Here is a 19,215-nt window from a genome sequence, read left to right on the forward strand (position 1 = left end):
CCTTATGCTTACTACTGTGGAGAACAAGTGTATTAAAAATGAGCATATGTGTGATAACCCAAGAGCTGTGTGTGATCTCCCCATATTTAATTTTCAAATCCATAGCTTTCATTTCATTTTTTTACCAGTACAGGACCTGCTACCATCTCCGAAGCCAAGAATCTACCAATTTTAGGAGATGCTGGCCCCCAGAGCCATTTAAATCTTGCCTGCCTTGGCCATGACAACAAATTAATCAGCCAGCATCAAACCCATGGAGGCTTCCTGACATTTATTTCACTGCCAGATGCTATCTCTCCATCGATATTTGCAAAGTATGTACTAGGAAATAGAAAGCATCCAATGGGCTACGCTACAAACTCCATGTCCTGCACGCAGGTGTCATATGCATGCACCCAAAAATGTATTGCAAAATAAAAATAAAGCATCTCATGATGCAATTATATTATGCAGTTTTATTCAGAAGGAAATCAACTGAAACGTAGCATCGTTCTCCTATCCCTTGATTGCTGAGAGTTATTCTCATAGAGATTTTAAAAAAATAAAAAATACTTCAAAATCTACTTATTAATCAGTATAGCTTCACATCCATAAGAACCTTGCAGGAAGTGAGGCAAAGGAATGCATGGATATATACAACCTGAATAAAACCTTGTGGTGGGGGGGCAGGTAAGCACCGCCCCACATAACTGATCACATGACATGGCACATACACACCATTTGAATGGCAATGCCCATCAACTTTTTGGGGCCCCTGGTCCCCTCAAATATTTTATTGGGACCTTGGCTCCTAGGATTTGGCTCTTATGGCAGTGTACAAGCTTATCTCCCTTCTGCCCAGTGCTTTTTCGGGGGGTGGCGTTGGGGTACGCATACCCCTAAACATTTTGTGAATCTAAGTTTGGCCTCATTGAGAGGCAGTATTTCAATATGAGTAGGAAAATGAGAGTAACCCCTAAACATTTTTTTATTTTTTAAAAAGCACTGCTCCCGCCCATATTTTATGCTTACAACAGCTCTGCAAGATAGACTTAGGTCAAAAGAGGGCAACTGGCTGAAGTTCACCCAATGAGCCTCATGGCTGTGTGGGGATTTGAATCTGGGTCTTTGGGAGACAGAGCTTTTTGTTATAGTCATGTTGCACTGTGATGCGCTACCTAAGAACATAAGAAGAGCCTGCTGGATCAGGCTAATGGCAGGAACCAAGCACAAGAGCCTTCTACCCTACTGTGGCTTCCAGCAACTGGTATTCAGAAACATTACTGCCTGCAACTGCAGAAGCAGCATGCGACCATCACGGCCAGTATATTCAATCAAGATACAAATTCACACTGCAAATGGCAATAACCCGAGGGCTCACAACAAAGGCGAATGAGAGTGAATCAGTTGCCCTTTAAGAGCGATCATTGCTCTTCCCACACCATTGCCACCAGCAGTGAGGCACGTACACTGAGAGGAGTGGAATTAGTATAAATGATCTCTATAAATAATAATGATGTTTGTTCTCCTGTTACTAATTAGCAACAATAATATAATGACTTTTTTCCCTTTGTTAACAAGGAAACAGAAGTTGCTTAAATGTGCAATTATTCCGTCAGCTATTTTCAAATCATACATATGCATTTCCTTTGAGATGCAGAGTTCAAATGGTGCTTAGGAACTGGTACGCCATATGTAAATGTGATTAGCATACTGACACACGGCATCACACTAAAGTTTCTAAAGTGATCACTGCAGCCAGGTGTTCTTTGACAATACCTAATGAGCCATTTACTTACTTACTTACTTACTTACTTACTTACTTACTTACTTACAAATGCCTACCCAGAGCTGTGCATCAGTTGCCACAGTTCTATGGGACCAGAGAAAAGTCACAGAACATGATTCTAGATCGCAGAATTCAGCCATCTCAGCTTTCTGAAATGAAAGAGCAGGTTTTCCAATTGAAAGAACAGGTTTCTAGGCCCTGTGAATGCATATCAACATGTCTCTCCCCACTGTTCATTTATTATTGATTGATTGCATTTATATCTTACCCTATTCTCCAAACAGTTCAAGGAGGTGTACATGGTTTATACATGGTTCTCCCATTTCTCATTTAATCCCCACAGGAGCCCTGTGAGGTTAAGGCCAAGAGGCAGTGACTGGCCCAAGCTCACCCAGTAAGCTTCATTGAAGTGGCGTAGCATGGGTTGCCAGTGCCAGGGGCCATGTGGAGCAATGTAGGTGGGAGGGAGGGAAATGGACGGAGTACACTTGCACTTTCAACTGCCTAATGGCATCTGCATCACCCAGGAGATTGCAGCTGCAGAGATAAGAAGAGTCATTCCATTGTCTGGAGAGGTCACTTCCTGCTTTGAATGGAGAGGCCATTTTCAACAGATCCCCATGATGGAAGTACACTAATGGGAAGGGCGCCACTACCGAGAAAGCACTCTGCCTGATTCCCTGTAACTTCACTTCTCGCAGTGAGGGAACCCTCACGGGAGGACCACAGTGCCCAAGAAGTTCCCAAGTCTCCCCCACCTCCATCATTGCTCTCTTGGTTATGAGGTGGTTACCTTTTCATGCATCTTCTTTCATCAGCTCTATGTACTTTTCAGTGGAAGAAAAGGGAACTTCTTGGGCACTAGGGGAAGACCTCCAGGGTGCTGTTGTGCCCACAGGCATCGCATTAGCAACCCATGCCCTAGATCCTTAATGAGCTCACCATCAGGGCACCTGACAGGTAAAGGGGAGAAATTGAACTTGACACCATAGGGACGATCTTCTTGCTTTCTTCTCTGTGCTAACAACACTCCATTATTCATATAGACATGGCAGAGAGAGGCTTGATAACAGTTTAAGTCTTTAAGTATGAAAACACTCTAAGATTCCAGCTTGGGTCACCTTTCACTTCCCAGTGCTACACGGAGTGCAAATTGTCTTCACCTATACCCTCCATATATATATATATATATATATATATATATATAAATCTGATGCAAAGAGCAACCTTTGTTTTGCCCCTTAGTCCCTAGGCAGGGGCAGTTTATCCCTTGGATGACCCAGAATGCATCCATTATGCTTTTGTGGATTTTAACGAAGCACAGCTCTTAACCTTTCAGCATAAAACAGATCTTTCTTTTAACACTGCAGTTTCCTCTCTCTGCCCAAAATTACATGCTCTCTGGGGTAATGGTATTCCTCTTGTAATGAGAAGGGTAAGGAAGATCACTGGAGGTTGAAAGGAAGAGTGATATCCAAAGATGTAGAGGTTCTATGAATCTCTTTAAGGGTTAATTGCCACAGTCAAAGCAGCTGTCCATCACTGATGCAATTCTGACCACAGAGGGGTACAATGCAGTGAATCTTCAACTGCTTCCACACCGGGGCTCTTCAGGGCTAGGCAATCAGCCAGAAGTAGAAACGTCACAGAGTGTTTGTGAGTTTAAATAAGGGCCTGAAAAAATGTGGAATATGACACTATAGGGACCTAGCCTGTAGGGATATTGGTATTGGTAACCACTGGAATCCCATCAGAGTGATGCTTCTGCTTAGTTAAATACAAGAGAAGAGGTTTTGAGTAAAGGAATGAGCTCTTTCAGTGGACTCATCCAGACTGCTTTGTCCAGCTCCTTCAACCCCCCACCCCATCCCAATGAATTTCCCATTGTTCTGATTCAACATTAAATAGTGAGTTTTGACTAAGAAAGTGGGGAGAAGGGGGAGAACTCAGAATTGGTACCTAGAAAAAGCACAGTACAAAAGGAAGTCTGGATAAGCCTGCCCCTCTCTCCCCTCGCTTCATCCCTCCCCAGACATTTTCCATCAGATAACATTCATTCTCTATGTACACAACTCCCCACGAATTTCCTCTCAATTTGTCAGTATTTCCAGTGTTGTTGCATATGACATGGTTTGTCACATTACACTATCTCCATTGTATCACACTGCTGCTGAAAGAATTGCACTTGCTGCAGAGTCAGAGGAAGGGATGCTTGTGAATACTAGTTGCTAGGAGCTACAGTAAGGTTGCTCTTTTCCTCAGGTCCTGCTTGAGGGGTACCCATAGTTGACCACTGCGAGAACAGGATGCTGGACTAGATGGACCTTTGGCCTGATCCCACAGGGCTCTACTTATGTTCTCATGAAGTCCATCCACCCTGTGAGAAGAAAGAAGAAAGGGAGGAATGCACAGACAAGATCAGGACCTTCTCGAGTTGGATGGTCTCCCTCCAGCCCTGGGTTGTTGTAAGGAAGAATTGCTGAAATAATTGTGTGACATGTGTTGTGCACACTAAGAAAGACAGAGAGAGAGAGAGAGAGAGAGAGAGAGAGAGAGAGAGAGAGAGAGATATTATCCATTTTGCAGTCCTTTTTGCCAGAGTGTCCAAGAGGAAACATATCAGGATATCTCTACCTTGTGTAAATCTGGCAATCTTTAAAGAACAGACCAGCATAATATCATCATTTGCACATCACATTTAAGGCAGATGATTAAAGCATCCTTTTCCTCCCAGACAACATCACAAAAAATGCTTCATCCCAGAGAGAGGGCCAAATGGATCTTTTGAAAAGAGCATACCACTTCGAGAAAAGCGCGGCAACCCAGCTGCTGCAGAAGTCACTTGATAGGCACTTGAGACAGAGATGAATTAACTCCATTACTCAAAATACAGCCGATGTGACATGCATACATTTCTCTTGAAACAGACAGAGATAAAAGGGGCTTGTGGGGGAATGTTTTGTGTCTGGTGTCTCTGCATCCTTTCAGAAACTTCAATGCTTTGGGCCAGTGGGTAAAAAAGGAGACAAGGAAAAGGAGGAATAAAAATGGCAAGGAACTGCTTTTTATATTAGCTAAGGGAGCTGCACGACACCTTGCAAGCCTCTTTTAAAGAAGAAGCCTGGTATTCCATCAGCTCAGCAGAAAGCCTGGCTCCATCAGGTCTCCACAGAATCCTAAGACCTGGAAGGTTGGAAGGAACCCCCAAATGCCATGTAATCCAATCCCCTGCAATGCAAGAATCACAGCTATAAAATTCCTGACAGATGGCCATCCAACCTGTGTTCAGAACATAGCTGTCAACTTTCCCCTTTTCTTGTGAGGAATCCTATTCGGAATAAGGGAATTTCCCTTTTAAAAAAGGAAAACGTTGACAGCTATGAAGTTCAGAAACCTCCAAGGAAGGAGAGTCTACCATCTACTATTTCACTGCTGAACAGCTCTTGCCATCAGAAAGCTCTTCCTAATGCTAAGTCAGACCATCCTGTCTTGTCATTTGATCCTCTCCCTCATTACCTGGCAGCAGCCTTCCAGCAGGCTGCCTCTGGGAAAGAAGAGAACCAGGGCTCATTCCATTTGCTTGGCTGAAAGATCAGCTCCATTGGGGTCCTCCTCACCCTGAACTGTCATTCTTGCCTGAGGTTGCTTTCCCCCACCTCTTCCCTACCTGTTCTGTTTTCTTTGTATGTTGCATCTTTCAGATTGTTAGCTTGTTTTGTTTTAACTGATTGTATGTAAGTGTCAGGCTTCGGAGAAATGGCTTCCTCCCCCCACTTTGGCCATGCATCAGCAGAACAAAGCAATTAGTTTAAGAGTGTTTAATGGTCAGAGCAAAAGAACAACACAGCTATCTTGGAGTAAAGGTGCTCCCAATTAAGCTTCCATGGCGAGTCCCCCCCCCCCAGTGGAAATAAAGACACGTGACACAATTATTTAAGGTTAATGGGCTAAATATGACCACAACTTTATTGGTTACAGGTGATGAGCGGTATTGGCTTAGGCATTGGTCCTAACCGACTATGCGGCTTCAGCCTGTCCACTTGAAGTCTGGGAAGGGTCAACCACCAGTAGAGGGAGATCCCCAGCCACTCCTGCGTTAGATAGGGCAGGCCACACCCCCTGAGCCAGCCGATTGGCTGTCCAGGGGATGACGCGGCCGGGGTTTCTCTCAATCGTGTGGAGGCTGAGAGCCAGCCACCATGCATGTGGTGGGGCGTGCACCCCACAACCCCACCTCCTCTTAAGGCAGAAGTGGCTTTCCCTCCTACTTTCCCCCAAGGTATCTCCATCACTTCCTCCTTCATGCAACCTGATCTCGCAACCATTGAGCCTTCTGCATAGCAACCTTATCAGCTCTCCTTGCCCTTGGAGATATAGGCTGGACACTTTCCAGCAAAGGGGAGTCAGTTATCTCTCTCTCTCTTCCTGTTCTGCTTCTCCTAGCTGTTCCCCACTCAGCTCTGCCCAGCTGTTGTTTCCCGAACTATGTCCCTCTGCAAAGTCTCTAAATCTATGCTGCTCCACTGTTCCTGGGCAGCATCAGTTCCTGGTCAGGAGCAGGAAGAGGGGGAGGTTCCCACTATTCCTCATCAGAGATGTAATTCTCAGTCTGATCTCTGACAGTAAGTTGCTGTGGGACCCCTCCTTTTTAAAAAAAACAACCTGAAGAGTGAAGAACCAGTGCTCTAAATAAAGAAATATATAATATTCTACCCCACTCCTTAGCCATAGAATTATGTAGCAGAAATCTTGCATTCATTGGAACATACAGAGCTGAAATGAATTTGCCTCCAGAAATCCTGTGTTACTGCATGTTTTTGCTACATTTGAATACTTGCTCAATATTTTCCAGCTATATTTCAGGGCTTTGCACAGCTCCCCTGATCCACCAAGGGGGCCTGATCTGTGCCTCCCCCCATTAGGCTGATCTACCCTGTGGTGCCCCAGGGCCCACCCACCCTACCCTAGATCTGTTCCCAGCTATTATCAGCTAGCACGTGGGAGGATTTAATTCTGGGTGGTCAGAGCTGGCCCACTCACAAGGCAAATCCAGAGCACAGTCTTCCCATGTTTGGCATCTGTTGGTGTCAAATATCAGAGTCCAACACCAGATAATGGAATAAATATTAGAAATCTGGTGATGAGTATTGAATGATAGCTGGCATCAGCTGGCTGAAAGCAGTAGGGTATTCTGTGCAAAGGAATCCCTGTTGCCAGTAAAATTCTCATTTCCATCATGTTATGTTTATGGTATCCTTTGTTCTATTTTCTTTTTAACCATGCCTTTGCAAAATAGCCTCAGTGCAGCTTACCATAAAGTAGCAACAATAAAACGTAAAAGAGAAGAAGAAAAATAGCAGATTGAAAAGACAGTGGGGGCTAGCAAATAACGGTGGTAGCCAGATCAAAAGAAGTGGATAAGGTGATTTAAAAGGGTTAGACATAATTCCAAACCATGAATGGCACAAGAGGAAACAACCTGCTTTACCTGTCATAGAAACAAAATTTTTGTGTGTAAATGATAGAACAGGGAAGACACCAGCTGAACACGTTTGGGGGTCCCCAACATTCTTTGTGGAGTCCTTCCTTCAGGTAGGGATGGGAAAATCTTATTTTATTTTATGCATTTCCATACACATTACTTGGCTAGAGAACTGCATTGCAGAAATTGGGGGAGGGCGGATTTCAAAGGATGGCTGCATTTCAGTTCATGTATAGTTTTTTGGAACATTAGGACTCCTTGCCCTCAGCTGTCACCTGGAAGCAGTACGTCCAGCAGCAGGAGAGCTGGGAAGCAGAGCTCACTCTATCAGCTCTGCTGTGACAGGCCAGCTCCATCAGGGCTTCTCTCCCCTTGGGTGTATTTCAGAAAGAAATTTACACAAGTAGCAGGTTCCCTTCTCTTCAAATTGCTGTTGATTTCCATCCAGGGCAAGAATGGAAGGTAAGCAGCAGAGAGAGGCTAGGGGGTTCTGATGGTGGGGAGAAAATGTGGCTTAAAAAAAGAGATGCTCCTGGTGTTGAATGCCATTCAGGTCCTCTCCCCAGTCCCAGCCTACACCTGCAAATGAGGACGTAGCCCTGAATGACAGTCAGGAGATTTAAAGCTAGGAAGCTCTCTGTATAATGCCAATGTGTTTGTTTCATTTCCTGAAGCTGCATGCAATATTATTTGTTGACAGGTAATGTACATGATCTAAATTGCTCTCTCTCTCTGTTGCTCCTTCAGATAAAATCAGTTATCATTTTGAAAAGTAATGAATCTGCCAGTCAGGAAATTCCCGCAAGGTCTCGATAAAAATCAACCTCTCTTGATTTTTATCTAACCTTCCCACATCTTTGAGGAGCTGAAACATCTCACACTGAGCCAATGCTGCAGACGGAACACTCCGTTACATGGTGACAGATGGGCATCAAGAACTATTTTTATTTATTAATTTATATAGCTACTTTGTGGCCAGGTTGGCTTCTGAGTGGTTTACAAATATAAAACACACACACACACACACACACACACACACACACACACACAAATAAGTTAGACAATAAACCAATTTCATCAAAACATTAAAAATAAGCATCCACAATTAAAACGTATAGTAAGACAGGCCAATTAAAATAGCACAATAATTACAAGAGTTAAAAGCAGCAATTAAGAACAATTAAAGCAGGAGGTTCAAGTCAGGAGTTCAGGGGAATGCTTACCTAGACAGGTGTGTCTTTTAGAAATGGCAGAATGCCAATACTGATGGGGTCTCTCCCATTTCAGTAAGGAGAGCATTCCACAATCCTAGTGTCAGCAATGAAAAGGCCAATCTTGCTGTTCCCACAAAAGGATAATTATCAGAAATGGGGGGAATACACAAATATTTTCAAGTGGGGAAAGTTGGTTGCATTCACCTCTGGCTTTGAGATGTACCACATGAGAACTTGATCAGAAGATATGCTTCTAGTGCCAGGATTAAACCTGTATACCCAATATAATATAGTTTGTATACCTGCTGCTGAATACCAGTTGCTGGAGAGCAGCAACAGAGGAGGGCTCAGAAGCACCTGGCTGGTCACTTTGAGAAGAAGATGCGTTGCTGGCCTAATCCTGCAGCCAGGCTTTTATTGTGTTCTTATGGTGGACCAATGCATGCAATGGATTCTCCCAATACCTGTCAACTGCCCAGCTACTTCTAGCATGCTGTAGTTCACATGCTTGTCCTGTTGGGGAGCCAGTCATGAATATAATGCACTCCAAAAATGTATGTTGAGAATGGTTTAAGGGAGCCATCCTCCCTCTGAATCAACAGGATCAGGACTTCAAGTTACTGTCCAAACATTAAAATACAATAAAGGGGGCTGGAAACATTTTCCACTCCTGCACAACATTTTCATGCATGCAGGCAAGCAAACTTGAATAAGATAAACTTAATTAATCTGATTAAATTTTATGGGGGAGGGTAAACTAATAGGGAATAGTACACACAGCAGAAGATTTAATGAATTCATTAACTACCCATAAATATTCAGAGGAAAGCCTCATGCCATGGCATCACAGCCACACTTCAGATTGAAAATGCTTTGCTGCTTCAGCAAACCACTCTGCTTTTGACCGCTCGCTTGTATTTTTTCAATCACAGTGAAGATAACACAGTATTGGGAACCAATCTACTGTAGACACATCTGAGAAAGGCAACTTTTCAATCATCCCTGATGTAAGTACCACGGACAGCGCCTCCAGCTCAGCCTGTGCTATCCCTGGCTGTATTACCAAGATAGGACTCCTATCACACAGCCAGACAACCGATGAGCACGAAACCAAAATGTTACCCTAACTCCCTTCTCAGAATTCCATTACAAAGACCCTTGCTACATGTAACCAAACAGTTGCTTCCATTGTTTGATTTTGGAATATGATGTTAGTCCTTTACACAAGAAAATGTGATGACATAGCAGATGGATGTTAAAAAAAAAGTATGTACAGTGAGCATGAGCATGGTGTCACTGCATGGTCTTGGATAATCACAACTTCAGTTCTGTCAGTGTCAGGTTTTGGGTGGTGTGGTCATTTCCCCCGCACAGTACACAGACCTAAGGGGGCACAAAACTGAGAAGATCCACAATTGAGAAGATCTATTTGGAGGGGCCAAATTTTGGGCTCACACATGGTGACATATTATGAAAGATTACCAAAGTCTGCTCCTGGTCCTATATCTGTAAAATAGGAATAATAAAACTTTCCACCAGCCACCCAACTGGACATTACTCCAATGTTTTATAAGCAATGCCAGATTACCAAATAGACAGAGCAGGCATTGGCTAATGGGCCCCACGCCTTTTAGAGACACTACAACAACGGATCAAAACAATATTGATTTGATCTTGACAGAAAATTACAAAAATGTATTAGGGGATAATTTGTGAGAGGGGCCCTGAGATTTTGACTGCCTAGAGGCCTCCACAGGGTTTAATCCAGCACTGTTTGTAAGGATGAACTCATTTAGCCTTCAATTTCCTCGGAGTTAAGCCCTCAAGAGAATGACTTATATATGTTGACCTGCACTTATCATGTCATAGTACCATGAAGGGTTAAGAAATGGAGAACCAATGGCCCTCAAGATGCTTTGGACTACAATTCCCATCAGCCCCAGCAAGTATGGCCAATCCTTGATATGGGTGGATCATTCATGAAGACAGAGGGAAACCCAAATAATCCCACCACACCTTTCCAGTACAGACTCTACCAGGCAAGAAATGCTTGTTCATCTATTGTAGGCTTCCTCAACCTCAGCCCTCCAGATGTTTTGAGACTACAGTTCCCATCATCCCTGACTACTGGTCCTGCTAGCTAGGGATCATGGGAGTTGTAGGCCAAAAGCATCTGGAGGGCTGAGGCTGAGGAAGCCTGATCTATTGCTAAACAACTGCTTCATATGTGGTATATTAAATTATTGACCATAAAACAGCGGTGCAAATGTGAATTGTAATGAGGTGAGCAGTGGCATTGATGAAAGCGAGTGGAGGCTTTAACATCATTTCTGGAGACATTTGTATCCAAATATTCATCATTCTTTAAATTTAAAATTTCATCCAATTTTTTAAAAGCTGTAGTTCTGGCTTTACCATTTCAGTCAAGTCTCATGATAGATTTTAATATTTAAATGACAATGTGGGAGAAGGATTTGCCTTGTAGCCTGTCTGACCCTCCAACAGACATTCATGTTCAATATGACATCGGCAAGGCAACCTTTGCTGCCGTGTATCTGCTCAGCAAGCTCAATCTCTCCAGCAAAGTCACTGCGGCTCCAATGAACCACTGAATGTAGCAGAAGTTTCCCCTGACAGCTTGACATGAGAGAAAACAGAGTGAAGGGCAAGGGGGAGTCAGACATAGTTCACCCATAAAACAAAGCAGACATGTGAAGAGATACAAACCTGTAGCCCCCCCCCATCTCTCCCTTTTGTTTTCATCCTTGCCTTTCAGCTTTGTTGCTCTCCTTTCTGAAAACAGCTCCCTACTGTTCATCAGTCAAGCTCCTCTCAAAGTAAACAGGGCAAGTTTTACCCCTGTGCACCCACATCCCACAACAGGTGCCTGCAACAAGTGATGACTTTTGTATGGGAGGCTGCTATTGCAGTAGAATACAATCCCAAAGAGTTGGGAATGCTGAAGCACATCTTAATGGGTCCAGTTCTAATGATACATTCTGCTCTAGCTCCTGCTGTGTCGACTGGAAAAGTGCAGCCTCCAACCAGATAATAAACAACCAGACTATCTTGTTGCATCATAACCTGTGCAATGCAAGAACGTATGTGAAAGGTTCATTACCTGGCACTGCCAGGCGGGCCCTTGTCTGAAATTCTGGAGAGTTGTTGCCAGGCAGTGCACAAAGGATTGAGCTAGATTGACCAACCGTCTGACTCTGTATCCTAGGAGGAAGTCAGTCCTGCCCTGTCAACTTCAGTGTTATATGATTGACTTTGCTTTGTCTGCAGTAGGCTAGTGGCCTGTCAGATGTACCAGATTAATATCTACAAGAATGCCCTGCAATCCCAATGAATCAATACAAGCTCTGACACAGACCGGCATGCTGAATTAAGCAAAGCTGACGATGGGTTGTAAGCACACAATGTTTAACGATTAGATGGGGCCTTCTCCTCTCTCTCTCCTTCTAACAAGAGCACTGCACTTATTTTGTTGTCACAGAACATTTGCTGTTGATATAATCCTGCTTTGACAACCAACATGTCTCTCCTATCCCTATAAATAGCCAGACTCACCTCCTTGTTACTGGGAGACAGAGCAGCTTGGTGCCAGAAGTAAACAGGAGGAAAAACTCACCAAGGGGATGAAATGAGCAATATTCTGTGAATTGATGCACACATGCACCTACCTATTTAAAATCTGGTTCAGACAATTGGTCCACCAATCCAGTAAGGACTGGAGAATTGACTAGAAATGGTTTACCAGCCTTGCTACCTGAGATCCATTTAGATCAGGGGTAGGAATCATTTTGTGGCCTTCTGACCAACCATATGGAGACTACCGTACATGCCAAACAGTGGTACCTCGGGTTAAGTACTTAATTCGTTCTGGAGGTCCGTTCTTAACCTGAAACTGTTCTCAACCTGAAGCACCACTTTAGCTAATGGGGCCTCCTGCTGCCACCGCACTGCCGGAGCACGATTTCTGTTCTCATCCTGAAGCAAAGTTCTTAACCCAAGGTACTATTTCTGGGTTAGCAGAGTCTGTAAGCTGAAGCGTATGTAACCTGAAGCATATGTAACCCGAGGTACCATAGCAGCATACAGGTGGGATTGGGAAGAGGGCTTGGGGGATCAGTTTGTGTGTGGAGGGTTGGATGAGCAGGATAGGATAGGAGGTGAATTCTACGCTGCCTGGGATTAAAACCCGGGAGTGGGAGAAGAGTCATAATTCTTGCTTTGTACCTGAAGCCAAGAATGATGTAAGAACATGAAAAGAGCCCTGTTTGATCAGGCACATCTGGTCCAGGAACCTCTTCTCACAGTGGCCATAAAGATGCCCATGCAAAACCCAAAAGCAAGAACTGAGTACAACAGTACTCTCCACATTTATGCTTTCTGAGCAATTGGTATTCAGAGCCACATGACTTCTAATCATGGAGGTGGTGCATAGTTATCATGGCTACTAGCTCTTTATGGTCTTATGTGCCATGAATGGCTTTAAGCCTGTTTCAAAGCCATAGAAGTTGGTGGTCACGACTACATCTAATGGTGTTGGATTTCATCGTTCATTTATTTATTTTATTCAATTCATATCCCACCTTTCCTCACAATAGAACCCAGGGTACCATATCTTAACTATGCAATGTAAGAAGTACTTACATTGCAACAAACACAGGAGCTTTCTATTTTGGAGTCTAGAGAGATGAATCTCAGTAACATCACCAATGAAAAAATAATAAATCATTCTCTTGCACTAATAGTGATATTCTATTTGCTTTTCTGTTGTGATTCTCCATCACCAACCCAGAATTACTTTTTATATTGTGTGACCTGCATCCTTTTACAACTGCCTTTGATGTGCACCCTCATTTGAACTGATTGAGTTGCCTTTAGCAAATTCCTTCTGCAGAATAACCTCCTACTTGCACCCTGTTGAAAAACTCCATTGTGCCTTGCAGTTCTACATCCCAAGCATTAAGTCATCCATCTGAAGGATTTCTTCTAACTAGTTTAATTGGATTTCCCTTTCCACATCAGGATAAAATGGAAATTAGGAGAAGAGAGATAGAACTGAGTAAAAAATTTTGAGAGAGATAATTTATAAGATTATGGGTGCGTGCCGCTATGGGCCATCTTGTTTATGAAGCAGTGCTCAACAGTTTTCCTAATACAGAATTTGGGAGAATACTGAAAATTGCATTAAGAACATGGGTTGTTCCATAGTTTTGCTTAGGGGACAGAATATAGATTTATGATTTTGCATCTAAAAGTTCCTCCATTTTACACCCAATTCTCTTCTGGGTGAAACTTTGGTTCAACTTCAGCTTTTTGCAATTCACTCCTGACTCTGCTTGGAAGTGTGGTGGTTGTGACACCACACTGAGGAATTGCAATATGAGGGGCTACATGTTATATACTTTGTATCCCCGTTCACACAGAAAGCTAACACGTCAAAAAGAAGGCTAGCATCTTTCTCTCAGCAACTAAAACCAGACCTTAGCCAGAAGTAAGTTAGGGAAGAGGGGTTTTTTTGTTTTTTTTTAAGTACTCTGAGCTAGCATGATACTTATTTATAAATCTTTCAAATACAAAGTAAGATTAGTAAAAATAGCAACACAGACAATGCTGTCATACTATAAATTTCTCTGTACATTGAAACTGCTCAGATGCATCTCAGCTGTGGAAGAAAACTGAATAAGAAATGAATTCAGTGAATACAATGATAGTACATCACGTACTATTCTTTTTTTAAAAAATTAAAAACAGACTAGGCTTTTAGAAACATAGAGCGAGCCAGCATCAGGTCTCTTGCTAATGTGGCTGTTCTGCAATTGTATATATTCATAAATATAGAAGTCTCCATTTTATCTTGGGTTTTATGAGTTAACCTCAGTTGCCTGGCAGTTTCCAGCATATCTCAAAGTTGCCTAGGAGCTAAAGCAGAGGTGGCTAAACTGTGATCCTCCATATGTTCCTGGACTAGAAGTCCCATCATCCTTGACCATTGCCCATGCTGACTGGAGCCCACCAACATCTGGAGTGCCACAGATTCCCCAAGCCTGTATTGGGGTTTTAGATAAGGGCATTCTAGTGTGGCATGAAACATTTGCCTTCTATTGGGATGGGGAAACTGAGCAATAAGAGTGTCTTAGGTGCAGGACCTGTTTGCCCCATGCTCCCTTGCCTCCTGCCAGCTAAAGCCTAATATAGCCTTTGAATGACTTTCTCACTCCTCTCTGTTCCTCTGTCTAAGTGTGTTTAATCTGCTGTAAAATTGTTTTCGTGGCTGCAGTCAGTGTTATTGTATCTGTTATACAATGAGCATTATCTCCACTTTGTTAAGGCTTCTGCTTCTTGTATGCAAATTGGTGACTTACTTGCTGCTGTTCCTCCAAGATGTGCTCTTTCGACAAGCTCAATGCCAAGCAATTTTAGGGCTACCAGCTGGCAAAGATGCCTCGTCCTCTTATGGAAACAGATAAGTCACATTAGAGTCAGTTCTACAACAGCAGGCCTGGTATAAAACTCATACAAACAATGGCTCAAATTCCTGGGCAGCTACTTGCCAAGTGTGGCTGTGAGAGACCTGGTTCCCACATGCACATTCATAACTTGATGACTGCAATGGAAGTTGATGGCTTGCATGTGTGAATGGCCCAACCCAGGTCACAAATACAACTTCCAATATACCAGCACATATATATGCCAGCACTTTTCAAAATCAGGCATAAGTGTGAACCTGATGACAGGCAACTGAATGTCTGTGAACTGACTCCACTGAGAAACACTGTAGATGAAGAGAGAGAAAAATGCCTATTTATGATATTATGTAGCCTACACTCTGCAGGTTATATGAGCCATTCATACATGCAAACAATCATTCTTTCATGCTTCAGTTATGGAGTGAGGAACATGTGTGTTTGAACCAGCTCAAAGTGTGCACTCATCCCTACTAATAATTAGGCATTGTGTGATTAATCTCTGAAACTCACTGCCACAAGATGTTTTGGTGACCATTTGTTCAGATTGTCTAAGAAAAAGATTAGAAAAATTTATGGATAATAAAGCCCCAAGTGGCTACTAGAAAGGATGAAAGAGAATTTTGTTGATCCACATTTTAAAGCATTAAAACCTAATTTGCACATCTAGAACTATTACATACTTGAAAATGTAATTATCCTTCCCATTTTGCACTTCTCTGAATTTTGCAATGTAGCTCTGAACTAAAAATGGGGTTTTGTTTTGTTTTTAATCAAATTGCGGGGAAATGTGCATTTTAGGCTAAAATACATTTAGTAGGGCTGCCATATGTCCAAACATTACTAAGATTCCGAGACATTACCAGGATTTCAAAGGCGGAAACAAAGTATGGGGGGAATTTCCAAAAGGCAGTGCTTTTTCCTGGATCTTAGACAAGTCAATTGAAAAATGCATGCTTTTTTTTTTTTTGGCAAGAACTTTCAGTGGTTTCCCAAAAAGAAGAATTTTGGGGTCTTCTTAGAAAAAGCTCAACAACTTTAAAGTACATGTAGATATACATCTACATAGGAACACAGAAAACTGCCTTATACTGACTCAGAACCCTGGTCCATCTAGCTCAGTATTATCTATCCTGACTGGCAGAGTCTCTTCCTGTCCTCCTTTGAGAACCCAAAGATTGATCCTGAGACCTTCTGCAGGCAAAGCAGATGTTCTGCCACTGAGCTATGGCCCTTCCCAGTACCAATTTTATACAATATTTCATAATAATTCTCATATGGATTTTCCTCCCCACAGCCCTTAATCAATGGACTTGTTGAAGAGTTGGATTGTACCTCAAAGGTCATCCAGCCCCATGCAAGGCAGAAATCACAGCTCAAGACATCCTGACAGATGGCCATCCAACCTCTTTTTAGAAACCTCCAAGGAAGGAGAGTCCACCACCTTTTGAGGAAGCCCATTCCACTGTCACATAGCTCTTATTGTCAGAAAGTTATTCCTAATGTTTGGTCAGAGTCTCCTTTCTTGTCATGTGAATCCATTGGTTTGGGTCTTTCCCTCTAGAGCAGCAGAAAAGAAGCTTGTTCCATCTTCAGATATTTGAAGATGACTATCACATCACCTCTCAGTCTTCTCTTCTCCAGGCTAAACATAACAACCCCCACAACCATGTGGAATTGAAATGGACCAGAAATTGTATGAACTATCCACCCCAGCTACAATGGCTAAAAGCAACCTCCACTTCCAGTATTCTGAGTACCAGCTGATGGTGAGCAGCCATGGAAAAGCACTGTTGCCTTTGCTTACTGCTTGTGGATTTCCCACAGGCATCAGTATGGAGGCTGTGGGAAAAAGGATGCCAGGGGACCAGGCTGCTGCTGATGGTTGAAATGCCCTCCCTTCTGGCAATAAAAGGTTATTATTATATGTGGTGGCAATGTAAGGTAAAGGTACCCCTGACCGTTAGGTCCAGTCGTGGACCACTCTGGGGTTGTGCACTCATCTCGCTCTATAGGTGGAGGGAGCCAGCGTTTGTCTGCAGACAGCTTCCGGGTCATGTGGCCAGCATGAGTAAGCTGCTTCTGGCGAACCAGAGCAGCGCACAGAAACACCGTTTACCTTCCCACCAGAGTGGTACCTATTTATCTACTTTCACTTGACGTGATTTCAAACTGCTAGGTGGGCAGGAGCAGGGACTGAGCAATGGGAGCTCATTCCATCGCGGGGATTCGAACTGCTGACCTTCCGATTGGCAAGCCCTAGGCTCTGTGGTTTAGACCACAGCGCCACACGCATCCCACTGTGGCAATGTAAAATCATTTTTAAAAGGCCTGAGAGATTGGAAAGGCCTTTTCATATAAAGATTGGAAAGGGATGTAGAAAATGATTGTGTGTTTTTTTTAAAAAAATGAAGTTATGATATTGAGGTGTACAGGTTTTGTTGGACTTCTTCAATGAAATACTTTGTTCCTGTACTTAAGAGTGGATGCCAGACCAAGACAAGCCAGCTCCTGCAGAAGGAAGAAGCCTCTGCCAAAGAAGATAAAGAAGACTGGCAAAATAAATGATTGAACTATGCAGGACAAATCAAGAAACCCAAGACAGAAATATGACTCTGAATTTTTTAAAAAGAGACAAATGTTTAACGTATATCTTTTAAGCTTTGTGTATAGATTTTTACACTTGTATAACTTTTAAAAGTCACTTGTAATAAATTGAATAAGGTTTAAAGTTGAAATATTAAGAGTATAAGGTTTTAAGGACATGCGTGAACTAGTATTAAACAATGGAACCAAGAGGGGGAAGGGAGGGAAGTTGAGCAAAAATTATGGTTTAAAAATGTGTTGATGATGCTTTTGTTTTTTTGGAAATTTAATAAAATGTTATCAAAAAAAGAAAAGAAATGCCCTCCCTTCCACCCAAAGGAGCCCTGAATGGCAAACAACTAAGCTCCAGAACTACTTACTCTGATGCAGCAAAGCTCTAACCAACCCAAACATTCCAGGTTTTTATTTTAGCATTTCTAAATTTTTTAAGGTCTCAAATACTCTGAATGTACTAAGGGGCTCTCTCCTGCGCATAGGGGTATTTTTCATTCAGTTGTATGCATTGCTGCAATTTGCTTTTTTCATATGACTAACCATCACATACTGATTGAAAAGGAGAGGTTTTTTGGTGGGGGCGGGGGGGGGGGAGAGAGAAAGGTAATGACTCCCTCGGCTGTTTTGATATGTGCTTTGCCCATTTATAGTACATGAGCTTTATGGTCCCAGAGTGCTATTCAGGAAAATAAACTGTTATTTCTTCATCATAGCTGCTGGCGCAAAAGTCTTGGGCACCTTAAAGGCACACACACGAAACTACCCTGCCAGGAGATACTGGGCCAAGAAAGAACGATGAGATCAGCAGAATCACTGTGCATGGCTCTTTGCTGGATTCTGCTACATCACACTGCAGGGGTAGGAAATGGCGGGAAATCGGCATGGAGAAAGCAAGCATGTCATAGAGAAGACTAGGGTCCTTTGCAAAGGAAGGGGAAGCCTCTGCTCAGATAAATGGGGCTGACACGCCTCTTGCAAGCTTGCAGTCCAGGGGCAGGGATAGAATCTATAAGATGAAAACCAGTCAAACTAGTTCCTCTGTTATGGTAATGACTTTGACTGGCTAGCTAAGTACCTCAGTTTACATGTCCAAAGAGGTTGGCAGAGAAACAACTGGGTGGGCCTTTCCCCACCCCTGCTCATCTGGCTGGCAGGTAGAAAGAAGAACAATAGCCAGAGTTGGAGAGAGAGGCATGTTTACTCTGTGCTATTTCTTCTGGTGGGTGAAGCCACTCCAGAGTCTTTCACCACTCAGGCATTGAGGTGGCATGTAACAATATTTAGGGGCAACTTGTTATTTGTGATTTGTATACTTGCATCCACTGCAGCATTGTAAGGGATTATGGGGTGGGCACTATGGATCATACTGTCTACGGACAAACGCCGGCTCCCTCAGCCTGAAGCAAGATGAGCACAGCATCCCATAGTCGCCTTTGACTGGATTTAATCATTCAGTGGTCCTTTATCTTTACAGACTAGTTGCATGGTGGTGGTGTGTGTATATGTGAAAGTTCCTTTAGAAAAATCCATGTGTAGCTAGTTGCTAGAGCGAATGCATTAAAAGGCAGTGCAGAAGAACTTGCACTGAGTTTATATAAAACAAACGGCGTTTTTACAACATTTCAGGTACCTTGCCCAAGGACATTTGGTGATCTCACGGCAAAGGCAATT

This window comes from Podarcis gaigeae (assembly GCF_964106915.1).
Source record: "Podarcis gaigeae genome assembly, chromosome: 15".
Taxonomy (NCBI): Eukaryota; Metazoa; Chordata; class Lepidosauria; order Squamata; family Lacertidae; genus Podarcis; species Podarcis gaigeae.